Source organism: Cyprinus carpio, chromosome A22 (assembly GCF_018340385.1).
Source record: "Cyprinus carpio isolate SPL01 chromosome A22, ASM1834038v1, whole genome shotgun sequence".
Taxonomy (NCBI): Eukaryota; Metazoa; Chordata; class Actinopteri; order Cypriniformes; family Cyprinidae; genus Cyprinus; species Cyprinus carpio.
Window position 1 is genome coordinate 20,354,029 of NC_056593.1, and position 18,436 is coordinate 20,372,464.

Genomic DNA, 18,436 nt, shown 5'->3' on the forward strand with positions numbered 1-18,436 from the left:
AGTTCTCTAATTAGCATAAAAACAGCAGACAGAAGCATAGTTGCTTATAAAAGTATTTTAATCATGCTTCTCAGTATTAAATGAAATATACAAATAATTATATGACATACTATTATTATATTACATAGAACCATACGTATGTGAATGTGATGTTAAATTATTAAAATATTAACTTTTAGACCCCAGTTGTAATTAACCCCTTAATTTAAGAACATTTTTAGTAATACCATTTCTTAAAGGGGAAGTTCACCCAAAAAGTGAAATTGCATGTGTGAATGCTTATGATTATAACATTGATGCTTGCAATACTGCTCTGTTAGCACATAAACCTGTGCAAATGCCATCTCTTTGTCGAAAGAAGTTTTCACGTCTGCTGTTGTCAAAACATTTTGCCATATAGGATGTGTGGTTGCCCCATCTGGAAGCACCTCTGTTTCCCTTTCCATTCTGACAACAGCTCTTATGTGCGCGCCAGCCACTGTAATGTCACGGCTCTCACCGCAGAGACTGACAGCGAATGGTTGCCATTGCAAATCAAGAGATAGCACACAATACAAGCACTGTGTAATCACATTCCTGCCCCATAATATCTGTCAGGGCTTGCTTAACTGAATCTATTATCTGGTACGGCCCAAGGAACGGTTGCAGACGGGGCATGGTGTGGTAACTTTTCCTTTTTATCCTCTCTCTCCCTCTCTCCATTCTGTGCAGGCAACAAACAAGTAATCCTCCTTTTAAGGACCTCTGAGCGTATCTCCACAGTCCTCAAGTAAGTGTGCAACAGCACACAGATCCTTGACAACACGAGAAGGAGAGAAATATGCTGTACAGTCTGTAAAAACAAAAACATGGTGTGTATATTTTCCTCATTTTCTTGGAATTTTTTTTTCCCCCCAAAAAATCATTTGTCAGTGAAATGGCACTTCTCTTTTCAGTCTACATCTATTAATCATTTCAAAAATAAAACAAAATACATTCATTTTGGTATTATTTGGTATGCTTATTAATGTTTTACAGTCATTTTTGTGTGGTGCAACCAGCATGCAGAAATATAATCAAAACACAAAATGTAATAAAAAAATTAAAAAAACATGCAGAAATATAAACAAAACTAAAAGAAAAGAAAATAAAATAAAATAAAAGCAGACAGAAATGTAAACAAAACAAGAAAAAAAACAACAACAACACAACAGCAACATGCTGAAAAAAAAACACAAAAACAACTTGCAGAAATATGAAAACACGAAACTAAATAAACAACAAAAACAACATGCATAAATAAAATACAAAAGAAAACAAAATGAAAAGAAACAACATCACCAATCAACATGCAGAAATATAAACAAAACAGAAAAACAAAACAAAAACAAAAAACACAAAACAAACAAACAAAACAAATAATACAAAACAAAGACAGAAAGCAAATAACACACATACACACAACAAAATATACAACAAAACAAAACCCACTTTTTTTTTTTAAACCATATGAAACCAATATTAAAAACTTATTATTTGTCACTGAGTGTGACAATGTACCTGGACCCATTAAAAATAAAATAAATAAATAATATAGCCCCCTATAGTTACTGGTGGAATCCTTATAAAGACCATGAAACATATTGCATATAATATAAACATAAACAATACAAACTAATAAAACAGTATTAAAACATCAAGGCCAGTATCTTAGACCATAAAGTTTCTCCATTTTGCAAAGTCCAGAACAGTCTGAGCAACACATGAACTCCACAAACATTCTCACAGTCCGTATCTGCAAGGCAGGTGGCCTGACCTGTAAAGATCAAAGCTTTCCCCTCTCAAATACAGGCCAGAATGTTTTATAGAGGAGGACAATCTTAAAAATCCTCTGGCTTTTCAATTTAGGAAGAATTTGTGGCCCCAACATGCCTGAAAAATACCAGCTAGAGAAATGACAACGATTGAAGACTGAAACTGAACATGTCGATACACAATAGCTTTCAACAGCGGCTGTAAAAAAAAACCACACAAGAAATCACACAGCAAACACAGGTATTTCTTAAATAATTTAATTGCAAAAGGTTTTTTTAAAAATATTTCTACAAGAATGCATTATTTAATCGCTGTTTTTTGTCTTCGCCATTAAATACATCTCAATGCTTTCCAAAACAAAACAAAAATAACAAGAAACAAAAAAGTCTTGAAATGTGTCTTGCTTCTCTCAATATAAGTACAGCACACAGCAGACATTTTGCTTTTGCATGTCAGTGATTTGTGATGTGATGAGAAGACTTTTAACTGCTTGGAAAGCAAAAAAAACATTTTTTTGCTTGATTTTTAATATAAAAGAGTAACTTCGAAACTAGAGGAAAACTATCACAGAGGAGCAAGAGAGGAGTGGAGGACAAGAGAAGAGAAAAAGAGTCCGAGATGGAGCGCGGCCATTGGCACAGAGTTATTGAACCAAATCATGCAAGTTATGTTCCAAAACTGCCTTCCATTAAAAACACAATGACAATAGCACCATTACCCAAATACAGTCATACATAACACATACACACACTCAAATCCAGTTATGAGAGAATATACCATCAGCGACACGTTGAATGTGACAAAAGCAGCTCCGTGTAGTTCCGGGACACTTTGTCAGTTAGTAGCAGGTAGGAACTTTACGAATTTAATAAACAGGGTTCATATACATCAGGATCTGTCATATAAGAAAAATTATGATGTCTGTCATCAGCATGTTATATTACATGGAGCTCTTGTAATTGAGAGGGTTTGTGAAATTAGGAATGAAACAAAACCACACCGTTTCCCATAGTGCAGTATATAAGCACTGAAACTAGTCTAGATACAGATTTTTGGTAAAACCATCCTCTATTGGCTTCTTAACCCATCAAACATGCTACTATTTAGCATATTTTAGGTCTTTCTTGTTTGACGTGGGGAAAACTAATCAGAGCATATTTTATTGGCTTCTGGCAAGAACCATTTAAAATCTCAAGGCAAATAATCATGGGTTGGTCATCTGTCTCTGCCAGGCTGTAAACATTTGCCCGTAAGATCAGCCTTAGTGTTAATCCCCGACTGGCAGGCTCTGAGGAAACGCGGGCACCGACACATGGAGTCTGTGGTGGGGTCTTTCATCAAGCCTACGCTCAAGAAAACGAGTTGAAGGCTAAATAATGTGGAAGACAAACCGACAGCTTCAGGAAAAGTACAATGTATCCGGCCTACGCATAGCACTAACGTGAATTACCACCGTGGTTCAAGATCTCATTTGAAAAACCCCCCCCGAAATTCAGGAATTCTGAAAATATGATTGCGAGAAATGACTGCAACAAAACGCCTGGTGAGTGAGTTTTACAATGGATGGCTGTTGAGTATCGGTACTAACAGGTTCTCTTTGTGGTGGTGACAGAAAGGCTTAGCTTTTAATTTAAAGAGATTTACTAGGGGATCTGCCGACATTGATGAGATGTTCAGCACATCTATTCATTTCTCTTAAACCAATTTCAATACACTTCCTCTGAATTTTTGTTTCCTTCTCATGACAGCGTTCCAAAATTTTCTTTAACATCTTTTATCTGTTTTTTGAATGTCAGCGTTCAAATTTATATCAGATCTTTAAATAAATAAATCATTCCTTTTGGCCTCTTGGGATAAGTAATAATAAAATCATAAAATAAACACAATAAATTGGTATTTCTTCACATATTATTGATTCATAAGTAATAATATATAACTGGAGCTCCTTCTCACAAGTCATTTCATGAATTAGTGCTCTACTGTGGAACACAACTGAAACGTTCATGTACAGAATGTGTGCATAATCCTTATACTCTCCTTTGTTTTATACACATACACACACAGAGAAACACACACACTACAACATAATCATCCTGACACTACACACACTCACTCATTGTAGAGATGGTCAGTGATTTTTTGTATTTTAATATATAATATATATATATATTTTTAAAATAAGTATTTTGTCATTTTCCTGAAAAAAAGAAAGAAAACATTCTCAAAACAAGATGAAAATGTATTAAGCAAAATTGCATTAATTTGATTTACAGTATATTATGTTAAAAAGCATAAACCTCAGTGTTTTGTTAGATTTATGCTTGACAAGAATTTGACAAAGAAAAAACAAACTCTTAAAACAAATCTTAATATATCGCGCAATTTTACTTCTCAAATTGGTCTTGTTTTAAGAATGCTTCGGGGGGTTTTTTTCTGAAAAAAAAAGACAAACACTTTTTAAAAAAAAAAAAAAATATAATAGTTATATATATATAATATATATATATATATATATATATTTTTTTTTTTTTTTTTTTTTTTTTTTTTTTTTTTTTTGCAGTGTAGTACAGATTATCACAGTCCTTCTCTTTTCTAACTTCTAAAGAATTCTGATATAATGGACTGATGACCAGCTAAATGTCAACTCATTGTGCAACAGAAACGAAACAGGGTGAGGGAAAACAACAGAAGAGAATAAAAGAAAACATCAATTGAAATTGAGAAAACACAGCTGAGAATCCTTTATTTGAAACTATGAAAGCATCCTGAGTTCACCAGGTATATATTCACCAGGAAGTCCTTTTATCATTTTAAACCTGGTGGACGAATGCAACTTCCTTAAATCTGGTCCTGCGACATCCGTGATCTTTCGCCCTCGGCTGTGCCTCTCCCTCCTGTCTGTTTGAGGCATGTGCCCTTAAATAAAACACCTTCAATATGAAGATGGGGAATAAGCACACAATCACACGCACAATAGAACATCTGCTAGCACTGGAGGGATTTCTGCACAATTGTGTCCACACGCTTCGTGAATTTATATTCACTTCTAGTTTTTGTCTTTATATTCAAGTTATGTGTACTATTAGAGGAGTATCTCTTCCATAAGCAATGTCCATCCGGGAGAGTCCATCCCTCACAGTCAGTTTCAGGGAGATATGCATTATGGGAGGCTTTGGAGATTGGGCGAATCCCGTCCTGCAATCGCTGTGAGGCATGCATGGGATATAGGCTTTCCTCTCCGTTCTTAAAAATAAGTACAAAATAATCTTATCTAATCCTGTCGGGTGTAAAATAATGCAGTCGTTACAGGAAAATGGAAAAGAAAAAGTTGTCCGAGGCACTGCAAGCCAGTTTCATCTGATTAGTGGAGATGATCAGGCGTCTGGGGTCGTCTGTTAACAGTTCCTCCCCCATCTCAGACCTGGACGGGCAGCGTTTGGTTCATTTGCAGTCTCATGTCTTGAATGCTGCCGAGAATCTTCTTTTGGTGGCCGGCTAATGTTACACCTATCCGTAGCAGGTCTCTGTAGAAAACAACAAGAAGAAAATCTTAGTGTCACTGCTAAACTAAATATCATAGTGGTTTCTAAAAGAGAGACGAGAATTGATGTTATTCAAGTGATAAACTCCCATGGGAACGTAGCCATGTGAGCAAAATCCGTTAGCAAATTGTCGCTAGGTTTGAGCAAATAGAACAGCCCCACCCTTTGGCTACTGAACTGAGACAAGTATGTGGTGCAAAGCCAGTTCTCAAACTGGAGATAGGTCAAACGCTGGTCAATGATTTGCAAGGGTTTGTACCGAAGGCTACCAGATGTCAAATTTCACATAAAGAAAGTGCTATTAGTGTAACCACAGACATGACTTGGAATAATATTTCAGTGAACAACAGACTGTAGAATGAGTGTGGTGTAAAGGTTACCACAGGCTTTATGATAAAACTGCTTCCTGTTGTTTCATTGGCTGAGGTAATCTAATCTCTTCATGAGGCTTTAGTTTACACAGCAACACATGCAGATAAAAGCTAGTGCAGACTCTTGTTGTTTCCTCTTTTTTTCACCTTCCGATAAGCATAAACCTTCAAGAGAACAAAAGAGGACGTTGTCGGGGAGCAAGCTGCCCCCAGTCTGTCTGCCCTTCTCATCTCTACAATCACATGACATTAGCAGAGAAATTCCATACAGTGTAAAAGTGTTTTCTCCCTTTTTCCTCTGTTGGTAACATCAAGCCAACAATGTTGGATAAGATGATAATAAATGGAACCCATTAGGAGAATAACTAGTCATTAAGAGCACGAGAAAACCACCGACTGGTCCACCTGTCAAGTTGCCAAATTGAAACAAATTACCCCTGCCTCCATCCTTTATTACATTTTAATGGGCGTGATGAATTTATATATTTTGTCTTTATTAGTGTATTTGATCCCAACTGCTCTCTTCACATCTGTCTAGACATTTAACATAGCGACAAATCACGGATTTCTCTTCTGGACAGTGACCTTTGTGAGATTCTTTGTTCATGACATTTTCTGAGGATGAAATGTTACAATGAATTAAAGCGAGATGAGGAAATCAGCTCTATTACAAACCCCGTTCTGATCACTAAAATATTGAATTTCCTGTTCAAGACTTACTGTCTCTTTAAATTCCCTATTGAAGTACTTTTTAAGGTTGGTTTGTTCACTTGGTCCAAATTAGAGTTCAACTTCACACAACTGGCTCAAGTCCGTGCCACAAGTACTATTATGAAATTATTACCCCCTTTTAGAAGTCGCATAAATGCACAGTGCATTCAATTTGAACTAATGTGAGACCACCAAAACAAAGACAAGCAATCCAACAAATGAACCAGACACTCACTCTGCAGTCATTTGGGCCACCAAGTCAAAAGAAGCAAAGCCAGCATTAAGGAAGTTGTCTCGGTAGCGGCTCATCTTGATGGCGTCCAGCCAGTCGCCCACAGTGGTGAAGGTGGTGTAGTCAGGCACACAGCGGTCGAGGAGCGGCTGGAGGCCCTACAGAGAAAGAGAGGAGTGGAGATAAAAAGAGAGAGAGAGAGGGTTAGGTCACGCCAGGCCTCCACCACCGAAACCTCACCCCCAAACCCCCCACAACCACCACCACCACCTCTCCTGTCCTGTAGGGCCTGAACCTGCCACTGTGGCTTACTGGCTGGAGACGTGCAGGGGCCCACCAGAGAGAACTGCAATGATGCTGTGGGTGTGGGTCCGTATGAAGCAGCAAATGTTTGGACTTAGGCTGTGTTGCCTGGCATGACAAGTTCTAATTCTACATTAATTTGTATTATATTTCTCAATATTTCTTTGAAATCACTGTTTGCTTTATGCATGACATGATTTATCCAAGTAGGACAAGTAGGTCGACACACCTCCTTTATCGGTCCAGGAGCAACATTTCTTTTAGTTAAATCATGTTTGCCTGTATTTACCTGCGTAGATTCTTCTTGAACTATCGTGCAACTAAATTTAATGTCATGCATAAAAGCTGCCAGTTTAAATTAGATCAGACAAAACCAACAGAGACCAGACATGATCTATGACCAGACTGGGGGTCTTCATAACTAACAGTGAGGTCTGGACTGTGGGGATAGGGAGGCAAAGTTTGAGAGCAAAGGCACTTCTGTCTGCAAGCTCTCTGTTCTGAACCTAGCTGTCTTTTGATGGCATTAGATTAATTAACAATTAAAAGCATAAGAAAAAAAAAGTTAATAATAAAGGAACAGAGGCTCTATTGAGGACAAGGTCTGTAGATGGATGAGAAGAGTGGTTTTTAATAAGCTCCTGCCTTTAGGGCTGAAGGTTTGTGGTCATTAACCTGGAAGGCAGCTTTTCTTAATGGGGCATTGTTAGAGCTGGCCTGGATCTCACATCTTAGGGATGTTGACTTTAAGTGCAAGGCGGGGTAACTGTATGAGGAAACCAAAAGAACAAATGTCTGTGCATAACTAAACTACCCTGAACTCAGCATTGAGAGCAACTATTAACTAATTAAACTGTCCTAAGTTTAGTTAAGGAATTGATCACTGAAGATAGTACACAGAGCATCAAATGTTGCAACAACAGGAGCCCATCTTTCAGTCTTTCATTAGGCTCAGCAGGCAGGCCACCTCTCCATTGGCCCTTTTAAAATCTCGTTACTTGCTAATTAAAACCATTCCCATCTCAGAATTACATTAACTAATTATTCTTCCCTTATCCTCTGATCATTGCAGCGTAGACAAAGTGTCTCCCACAGTTTCCTCGTTGTTAGAGGCCCTCCCCCAGGACCTACAGCCTAAAGGCAGGCACCCCGAGGTGGGTCAAACCCGCCTACAGCTTCTGGCTAACAATTACTGTGTGTCTTGCTAAAACAGATTCTGTGCAAAAATGCTGATCAACAAGTAAAATGCTGTTATATATAGAGACAGGCATCTGGAAGGAAGCTTATGCCATTAAATATCTCAAATTGAAAAGCCTAGACCGGAGCTAGCATTTCAGGCAAAACAATCGATAGCCCTGTGATGGTGCAATTAAACGTTTTACTGACTAAAGGTCATCCTGATTTCCATAACATTAGAGTTTCTCAGCTTACCAATATTTTTTGTCAACTGAAAATAAGCTGAAATCAATAGGCTATTAATATAAATGCCTCTGTAACTTTGACCTAATTCTACAAATTTGAAATGAGATAAGCAATTTAGAAGTCTTTAATACTACTTGGTTAGTTAAGGAGATAAGAACCATGGAAACATGTTAACTAGCATGCTAATATGTCCATGTGTGCCCTTACCCAGAATGTGTGCTGGTGACCACCTTAAGGCTGGCGGCATTGCGAATAAGTTTGTCTAAGGTATTGACGATCTGGGAGAACTTGGGTCTCAAGTTTCTTTCTTTTACCCAGCAGTCTAGCATGAGTTGATGCAAGGCAGTAGGGCAATCCATAGGTGGGGGCAGTCGGTAGTCCTGCTCGACAGCGTTGATTACCTGTTGATGGACAAATAATAGTTGGTGTTAGTTTATGCTCACATTAAGCTGAACAGAGGCAAAGTAGAGAGGAAACTTACATCTTGGTTGCTCATGTCCCAGTATGGGCGCTCGCCATACGACATCACCTCCCACATCACAATGCCATAGCTCCAGACGTCACTGGCTGAGGTGAACTTCCTATAAGCAATAGCCTCTGGTGCTGTCCAGCGAATAGGGATCTTTCCTCCCTACAGATGCAAGATCATACAATGTTTCAATTGGGAGCTGGACACTTTTAATTTCTATAAAAAAATATTAATGGATAAAGACTTGAATGCTGACCAATGAGCTGGTGTAGGTGGGGTCAGTGGGATCATCCTCCAAGAAACGAGAAAGGCCAAAATCGGACACCTTACACACCAGGTTTGCTGTTGACCAGAATGTTACGGGCTGCCAAATCACGGTGCACATAGTTCATGTCGGAGAGATATTTCATCCCAGATGCAATGCCTCTCAACATACCGACAAGCTGGATGACTGTGAACTGTCCATCATTGAGCTGTTGGAGAGAGTGGGAAAAATCACAGACCCATTTATAAACAGAAATGTCCGCTGTCTACGTGTTTTTTAACTTTCCAGGATGTGACTCATCAGTCAGATGATTCATATCTCTCAAAGTCACAGCTAGCAGCCTTCACTATTTGTCACCACTATTTAGAAAAGTTAGGATGTTTTTCAAGGGGGACAGGTGAGAACATCCCCCTCTTTTTTTATTAGAAAACTAATGTGGGACTAAATCTTGCAAGACTGCAACAATTATGGTATTCACATATGGTATGGTATACACACTTTTTAAATATTACTTGCAATACCATAGATGTCCAACAAGACATTCAGGTATATAAAATATATATATATATATATATATATATATATATATATATATATATATATATATATATATATATATATATATATATATATAATATATATATAAAAAACATTAATTAGATGGTAGTAAGCATCTCTAACCCGAAGAAAGGAATCAAGTGCTCCGTTCTCCATGAACTCAGTGACAATCATGACTGGCCGACTCTTCGTCACCACTCCTTCAAGGCGGATAATATTAGGATGATCAAACTGGCCCATGATGCTGGCTTCACTCAGGAAATCTCTTCTTTGGCGTTCCGTGTAGCCTGCCTTCAGAGTCTTGATGGCCACAATGATCTCACGCCGTCCAGGGGAGTTTTCAGACGGCCACGGCACACTTCTCCCAAACTCTCCTACATAGGTAATGGACAGACAGAGAGAGAGGAAGAAAAGATGTAGTGGAGAGAGGAGAGGGAAGAGTGGAGGAGTGTGGGAGAGAAAGGGGAGAGGGACAGTTACTGGTTAGCATAAAGGACCCAGGGGGGAGCGGGGGGAGACAGCAAGAGAAGCCATGGCTAAAGGTGATGCTATTGGAGTGTATACAGGGGGATAAGGGAAGGGTGAGGGAAGGAAGGAATGCTTCAACAGGAAAAGCTCTTAAAGGCTTGTTGGGAGTTAGGGTACTGAAAAGGAAATGGGAAAAGTAAAGCAAAAGTGGAAAGGGTAAAGGGTGGGTTCAGAGAATGCTAGGGTCTGGAGGGAGTGAGGGTAGGGAATGTGGGAAGTAGGTGGGGACAGAAGCTTGGGAGGATTGGATGGCTTGCGTCTGCAGTCTAGGGCAATGTGTAAGCAAGTGCAAGAGAAACAGAGGGGTCAGGGAGGGGACATGGTAGGGGTTCATCACTTTAGACAAAGCTAGGAAAAAACAGGTTCAGGTAGCAGCGTTAGATGTTAAAAGCCTTGTTTGTTGGAGTCTGACATGGGGCTCCTCAATTCATTACAACATGGCTGCATGTCTTACTGAACTAGAATCTTACTTTTTTTTTTTGGCTCTAACATTAATGTTAACATTTAGAAAATGTACAAAACAAAGGGGAGTGGTCTTAAAGGCAGGAAGGAAGTTAACAGGTCATAAGGTCAAGAGGATATTTAATTGTCATCAGGCTCAGGACAAGCTTGGTAAGTTAGCAGGAATGGTAGCTCTATAGTTAGCTCTGAAGATAACCTCAGAAGCTCCATTTTGTAAGTAAAGCTGTTAGAGACGTTGGTAAGGTGCTAAGGGTTTATATTTTGGAGCGGTATGAGTTGATTGAAGTACCGCTTGGTGTGAAGTCCTCTAAAGGTATGGCCTGGGTGTGCCTAGCTGTCTTCCCCCTGTTGCTCAGGAGCTTGTGTTGTTGGTTACCTGCGCCAATGACTTCCTCGATTTTCACACAGGAAACGTCAATCTCTTTGGCAAACTCGCGGATGGCCTCATTCGGGTCCTCGTAGGTGAATGGGTCAATGTAGACCTTCATCCCCGGTGTGACTATAGGGGATTCAATAGTGCAAATAGCCGTATGAATCACACTGCCATAATACACAATATTTATAGCATTGTTAGTCATCAGAATGCAAGTAAACTCTTTAGAGACTTACTGTATTGTTGCAGTTTTTCTGTGTATTCTGATTCTGAGCCCATTGCGTTGTTTCCTGTGAACCAAAGACAATACAGTCAGTTACAAAAGGTTGATGACTTTCTATCTAAATGTAGGAAAACAAGCATCTTGAAAAAGACCTGTTTTTTTTTCCCTGCCAGCCCCTTTAGGGACATAAATTGAGGTCGATTACAGAAAGAGAATGATATGAAAATTAAGAGAAAATCAGAATCACCCTAAAGAGACCCTTGTCACTACACATAGCAGCACTTGGTTGTCTTGCTCCCGTTCCATGCTAAGGAATCTTTACAGCCACATTGTTTAATTCACTCCTGTCTCTTAATTCCTTCCTTCACACTTTTTTTTCCACTCAGTCCATTAAATGCAATGCAATTTCAACAAACCCAACCCCTTTCTAGTACATGTTAATGCAATCCCTTTGTTGTCTAACTAGTAACCAGGCCAATAATACCCGCTGGTGATTTGTATCTCATTTCCAATTCAAATTCAGTTCCGGAATATGCCAAGGCCTACATTTTTTTTTTTCAGTCACAGACAAGTTAAGATACTGAGAAAAACTGTGCTGATTAGAACGAAAGAGAGTGCAAATTTAGAATTTTGCATGATAAAGCTTTAAATACACAGCTGCTTTGCTCTCAACTGTGGAAATGGTAAGGTGGCCACAGAAGGGAAAGTGCCAGTGCCAACGATCATCGGGACACTGTGGAATTCCAATGTAGGGCACATGTACATTTGAGACCACTGGCTACAGTTTACTAAGTACAAGAACCAAAATAACTGACAACCCAGAATGAATCTGCTTCTCAAACTGCATTCATTAATTGTCATATAGGTTTAAAGTAAGCATTATTGGCAACTAAATTGCATATGCACATTGTGTTGTTTCATAGGTATACTTTGACTTCTAATTTTTTCTTCTACTCTTGGTGTGATCCATTTATAAATACATTTACTGAATGTTATTAAGGTACATTAAAAATCAAACCATTTACCTGAGACAGACAATAGCAATAACCACAACAACAATGATGAAGACCAGCCCTGCTGTCAGAGAACCCACAATGAGAGGTAACTGCTCCTGTAGAGTCTTGTCTGCATCGGCTGTGTGAGAGGCACAGAGAGATATCATGGGATGTATTCAAGTGCTTGATATTCTTTAAAAGAAAGTTGTTTTTACGTGATAATATAGGAATATACGTTGTTTTACATACCCTGGTGGTTGGTGCTAAAGTCAGTAGGGCTGCTGTAGCGGCCATATCCTGCCACCGTTCGGGCTCGAACCTGCACAACATACGGCGTACCTGGCTTCAAACCCTCAATGCGTGCTGAGCTACGCTGGGCTGTCATGGTGTGGGCAATAGCTTCTCCCTGGTCCTGTGGGAACAGTGATAAAACAAGTCATATAAAACCAGCCAGTACCCAAAAGCAAGCGTCTGGCAGCTCTGGTTTAATCTGTCAGTACAACACATCAAACACAAAGCAGATATGCCTGGCCCTTTCTTTTCCTCTATGCAAATCCTCCTGCCTCCATCCCTGCCAAGCTCCAACTGATTGCGGTATCAGCGTTCAAAAGAAGGGGATGAATCAAGGAAGGAGTTAGGGAAGAGTGTTGGGATACGAGAGAGAGGAAGGGTTGATGCTGTTGTCAGGATGAATGATTATGTATAGAGCAGAGGATGACAGTGGTGGAATTGTGATTGAATGCCCTTCGCTTCATTGACTTACACTGGCTCTTACCTTCTCATGGTATTTAATCTCATAATCCAAGATGATGCCATTTGGTTTTTCAGGGGGGAGCCAGGAAAGACTCATGGTGTTGGCTGAGGCCCCCATCAGGTGGACGGTAGGAACTGCAGAGGGAGCTGTGTGGGGAAAATGAGAGAAATCCTATTTTAATGAAAGCTGAAATTCTATTTTTTCCCATTTAGAGCATGTTCACATTCAGGATTACCAAAAAGCTGCTTTGATGTGTAAGCATTCAGACAGCTTTTAGTCTTGGGCCCTTTCGGGGCCCCAGCCTCTCAACTACACAGACAGATTGGATTCTAAAGTCTCTTGTGAAAAGCACCATGGCAGACAAACCGGAAGGCTTAGTATCTGGCAGATCCAGTCCACACAACCTACACACACATGCAAATATATTTATGGCTGCACACACCCTCTGTCCATTCCCTAAGCTCTTTCTTTCCCAAATGACTGTAATGGGAAAAAGATGTATTATTTAAATTGTAAAGTATTTATACATAATGTTAGTTTAAGTTGTGCTTCTGTAATTTATGCAGATTTTAATATTTTTATTGTAATACTGTAAAATTACTAATGAGAACCTGCAGTAGCTCTCAACATCCCCTACTTTCTTGCCTCTGTCTCTGTCTTTCTTTCCCTCACTCTTTTTAATCCCCAGGTCTGGTTCTTTGATTATTTCCCTAGTAGCTCTTTATTGTTCTGTCTGTCTCTTTGTCCACCTCCCCCAAAAGCTCACTCTCCCCCAAACCCAACACTATCCCTCCTAACCCAGGCCTTGCTCAGAAAAGCCTCACCCTAAAGACAATGCTCCCTGGGCAGCTAGCTTGCTTACTCTCACCCAAGGATTAAGGGGCCTCATCTTGAGGAAGCAGTGGAAGTAACCATGACATCTCTTGAGCTGATGGCCCATATTTATTTTTTTGTCTTAAAATGCAGATGAATATTCAAGCACAGTCCTGGGAGATAATCTGATCACAGACCCTCCTGAAGTTTTGGAACCATGGGGGTGGGTGGCTTTGTGGGTGTGCATGTCACCCTGGGATTGACTCACATGCAACAACAGCCTGGGTTATTTGACAATGCCTGAAGTCAATCCCTGAGAGCAAACAGAGGCATTCTTGAAGCTGGGTGTTAGCATAGAGTGCTAAGATGAGGGTTGAGCGTATGCATACAACTGATGGCTATCCTGAGAAGTCCAGTGTCAATTCAACACTTGAAATCACACAATAAGAGACAGTTTTCACAAGGTTAACACATCTCCACATCTCACTAACCCAGCACACTCTAGCCTAGAGTCGATTAGCTTTGCTACCGAGCCTCATAGCACAGCTCTCTGGCATTGATGCATTCTGTGGGCTGAGCTCTTTGGGTAGAGTGTTGTGGGTTGGAAATATGTTAAGAGAGGCCATTACACTTCATTTTTTCAAGCTAGAGCAAGTGAAGAGAAACCTTTATGGACACATATGGAAGAGCATATTTGTAACCTGTAGAAAAATCTTAAGATGGAATCTGTGTTTTGGAATATGATAGCTGATCAAGCTGGTCGGGGCTGGTTATTAAAACGAATCAGTTGGTGGCTGTTCAAGGTAGATTTTGGACCATGGAAGATGTCTGATTGATAACCATCTTGAAATCAAAAAGAAATCACTGAACTCACCAGCCTGGTTGGTGGTAATGTTAACGGAGGCAAACTGGGGTGCATAGGGACTCTTGTTGGAGACTCCATTGACGGCCTGAATCTCAAAGCTGTACTGGGTGTGAGCCTGAAGGTTTCTGACCGTCACATGTCTCTCAGTAAGCCCAAGGTGGCGGGGGGAGATATCCACGTTGTCATCACATCGTGTGCAGGTTCCACGTTCAGGCAGGCATTTCTTGCAAATGACATTGTAGAGAAGGTCCTCCCTTCCACCTTGGTCACGTGGCTCGCTCCACTCAAGTACAAGTGACGTCTCATTTACACTGGAGATGACACTGCGTGGAGCTGAGGGTACGGCTGCAAAAAGCAAATATTTTTGTCATGTTGTTTCCCTGAGGTAAGTGTTAATAAACCTGTCAAAAAGGCCAGCCTAAGGTGGTTTTCTGGTCTTAGAAGGTTTATGCTTGGTTAGTTGCTTTCCCAACAGGTCCCTGAGCAAAGCAGGTGTTCAGCTAGTTTAGGTCACAAAACTGGTTAAAATTGACAAATTCCCTAAAACCCAACAAATCGACCAAACAAAGCAGTGCCTAAGCCGGGGAAACCAGCCTGGTAAGCAGCTAAGACCACAAGATCACATTAGGCTACTTTAAAATGTTTTAAGCAGGAAATTGAAATAAAATTGGTCAAATGGGGCTTCACATACACTCAATGTGGATTAAGTGCTTTCATGTTAATCAAATTAAGCAAAAGCTTGTTTTTCCCACTTGTGCTGTTCATTTCAACATCAAAAATGGCTCGAAATAGCTGTGGTTCACTTGGGAAAACATTTTTTTTTTTTTTTTGCATGTATTTGTTCAGAGTGCTGACAATGAACACAACCAGAAAGGAGCTAATATAAAACAGGAGAAAGGGAAACGTTTCGAAACAATCCCAGTATTCTTCTGTATGTTTGACGGAGGAATTGCTTTACATATGGATGAACATATGAATGTACATACGGTGTTTGGATTAATGCGGCTTTTGAGAGCTGATAACATGGCAAATTCACAACACTCCTTATGTTTAGAAAAGTTCATGGTGGGTGAAATGGCAGGTTTAGTCAAGAGCATTACTCACTGGTGCATCCTGAGTCAGGTGAATCATTGTCGGCCCGATAGTAGCCGGTCCTGCAGGGACAGATGCTGGCAGCTCCAGAACTTGTCCGACTGTTGGGCGGACATGGGGAGCAGAGCCCTTCACCCTGCTTGGACTTGAAGGTGCCTGGACTGCAAGCTAAAGAGAGAAAGAGTTTTTACTTTGACTGTCAGAGACAGAAACTCATAGCTGTAACCGCAAATTCACATCAAGTGTTCTTCTTTGCAACTCATTTTCGGTGAATGCTTCCATCTAGGCATGTGACAACTTTTCATTGCATTCACCAACAGAATCAATAGCAATTTCCCGTTTGCTATTTGCATTTTGTGAGCTCTGCTTGCCTTAATCTAGTTTCTTACTTTAGTTTTCCTTGCCCACAGTATGCAGTCTAATCCTTTCCATCTTTGACATTGTAAAATAAGAAGGCACACAGGTTCTTGCTTACGTATTTGTTTGCCACTGTTAATTTGCTGTTGTTTTCCTTAAGGGAAATAACCCCCTCATGACTAGACGAGTTCCAACAACATACCCAGGCCTTGCATACACCCCATGTGCATATGCTAACCGTCAACTTGAATTACAAACACATGCCTGTTTGTTCCAAACAACAGCACTTTTCAAAATGAACTCTTTCAATCAATACTCATACACAGGGAATGTCAATGTTGTACTGCAGGAATTGTCCCTCTAAGATAAACAAAGCATATTAAAGACTACAAGGGAAAGTGTGAGCTGTTATCTTATGAATACAAAGATTAGTGTGTCATTCACAGGTCTTTGGCCTTTGTGGAGCTTTGACACCATTAACGTAGATTGTGTACACATTGTATCACATCTACAATAAATGGAGAGGTGCTCTCCTGGCACACAATGCATATATGATCTTTCTGCTCAGAATGTCTATGTGATCAAGTAGTCATTTTTATGTTAAAGCATGCTGACAGTTCCCAGCCTTCCAAGCCATTTTATCAGTAAGGGTTAGAAGCAGCAAATAATGATCAGGCACTGTGTTTTCTGAAAAAAAAAAAAAAAAAAAAAAAAAAAAAAGAATTGAAAAAGAAAAAAAAAAAAAAAAAGTGAAAGAATTGGGGTGGAACACCGGTGATGTTCCTGAGGTCACTTTCCAAGTTCCCATTCTCAGAATGTGCCATATTGACACAAGGCTTCATTAGTTCAGGGATACTGTTAACTCGGTTAACCGGGGGCTTATTTGTTTAACCATTAATCAGTGTAGGCCAGAGATAGGTAGTGAAGAAGGAACATAGAAAACAATTCACGTAGAGATAAAAATGAAAGAGTGTAGTTGTGAGTTTGGGTTTATCGCACATAACGTATCACTTTGGAGATTAATGAGTCCTCAGTGTTTTGCCTCGCATTTCAAATGTACATAAATCAACCAAAATCTTGGGAAGACAAATGAGACCATCTAGTTCTAGCCCCCATGAAAGACTGCTTGAAATTCCCCTTCAAAAAACTCGGGCTGTTTTCTGAAGGATTGAAAGCGCTGATTAATCGCTTCCAAGGAGGTAAGAAGTCAGCCCTTTCCTTTCATCCTCATCCTTCCTCTAGCAGCTCTCCTGACAGAGCGCGAGAGGGAGAGAAGAGGTGAAAGAAAGCAAAAGAAATGCAAATCATGTGGCCTTTTTTCATGAGTTCTCTTACTTGCACACTCTCACCAGTACAGTCTATTGCTCGCACTCTATTGCCCAAACCTTCTTCACTCTCTCCCTCTCTCATTGAGAGGAGAATGACTTAAGGGAGTGATTAGAATTTGTTGTGAAATTGGAAGCGAAGAGAAAGAACGGATAGGGGAAATATGGAACGCTAAGGAAAAAAAAGGGTCTTGTCGATTAATATTCATGTGAATGTCCTAACTGTGCTCTGTCAGAGTATTAATGAGACCAACGGCCTTCAGATGAAGGCGAGCAAGAGAGAGGTGACAGAGGGATTTATCCCTCCTTTAGTTTCCGGTTGGCTTGATTAGAGAACATTTTATCAGGGCACAGCAGCCAGGGCTTTCACCTTGAGCCACCACAAGCAAACAAATGCATTTTTAAATCTACATCAGGCAGCAGATTTCCAAGGACTGCCCACTTTCCCCTACGGGTATACACACGTTTGATATCAAGTTAACAGTAGTATAAAAGTCCTTCATTACGTTGACAACTACATACAATTTCTGGCAGAAAAAAAAAATGATAATAATAATAAATAAATAAATAATGCGAGTGGTGCAAAACTTGCTTCACTATGCTAAGGAGTTTTAAATGGTTGCCATGGCATTGCTATGGGATTCTTAACTTTTTAGGGTACTGTGTGGTTGCAAGGGTTTTGTGGTGGATTGCCAAGGAGTTGCAATGCTTTTCCTAAGGCATTCTTTCTTGTTCTTTGTTGCATACTTTATGGTTGTTAGGTGGTTTCTTACCATCTCAAGTTAAAATGTGACTACCCCAAGTCATATTCAAGATATTCTAGTCCCTCCTAAATGTAAACCTATGGGACTTTTCCCCACCTTTTTATCATCCAACAGCTAAAAATGTTGAGTAAATTGCTTAGTAGTATATATATTTGTAAAATTAGCAGTATACAGGTTAAAACAGTATTCATGTCCATAGCACAAACTGTGTAGGGCAA

General features: G+C 39.9%; 1 pseudogene; it reads right to left on the minus strand.

Moving 5' to 3' along the window:
- Window positions 1–4,511: 4,511 nt before the first annotated feature.
- Window positions 4,512–18,436, minus strand: part of LOC109096673 — a 48,784-nt pseudogene continuing 34,859 nt past the window's right edge.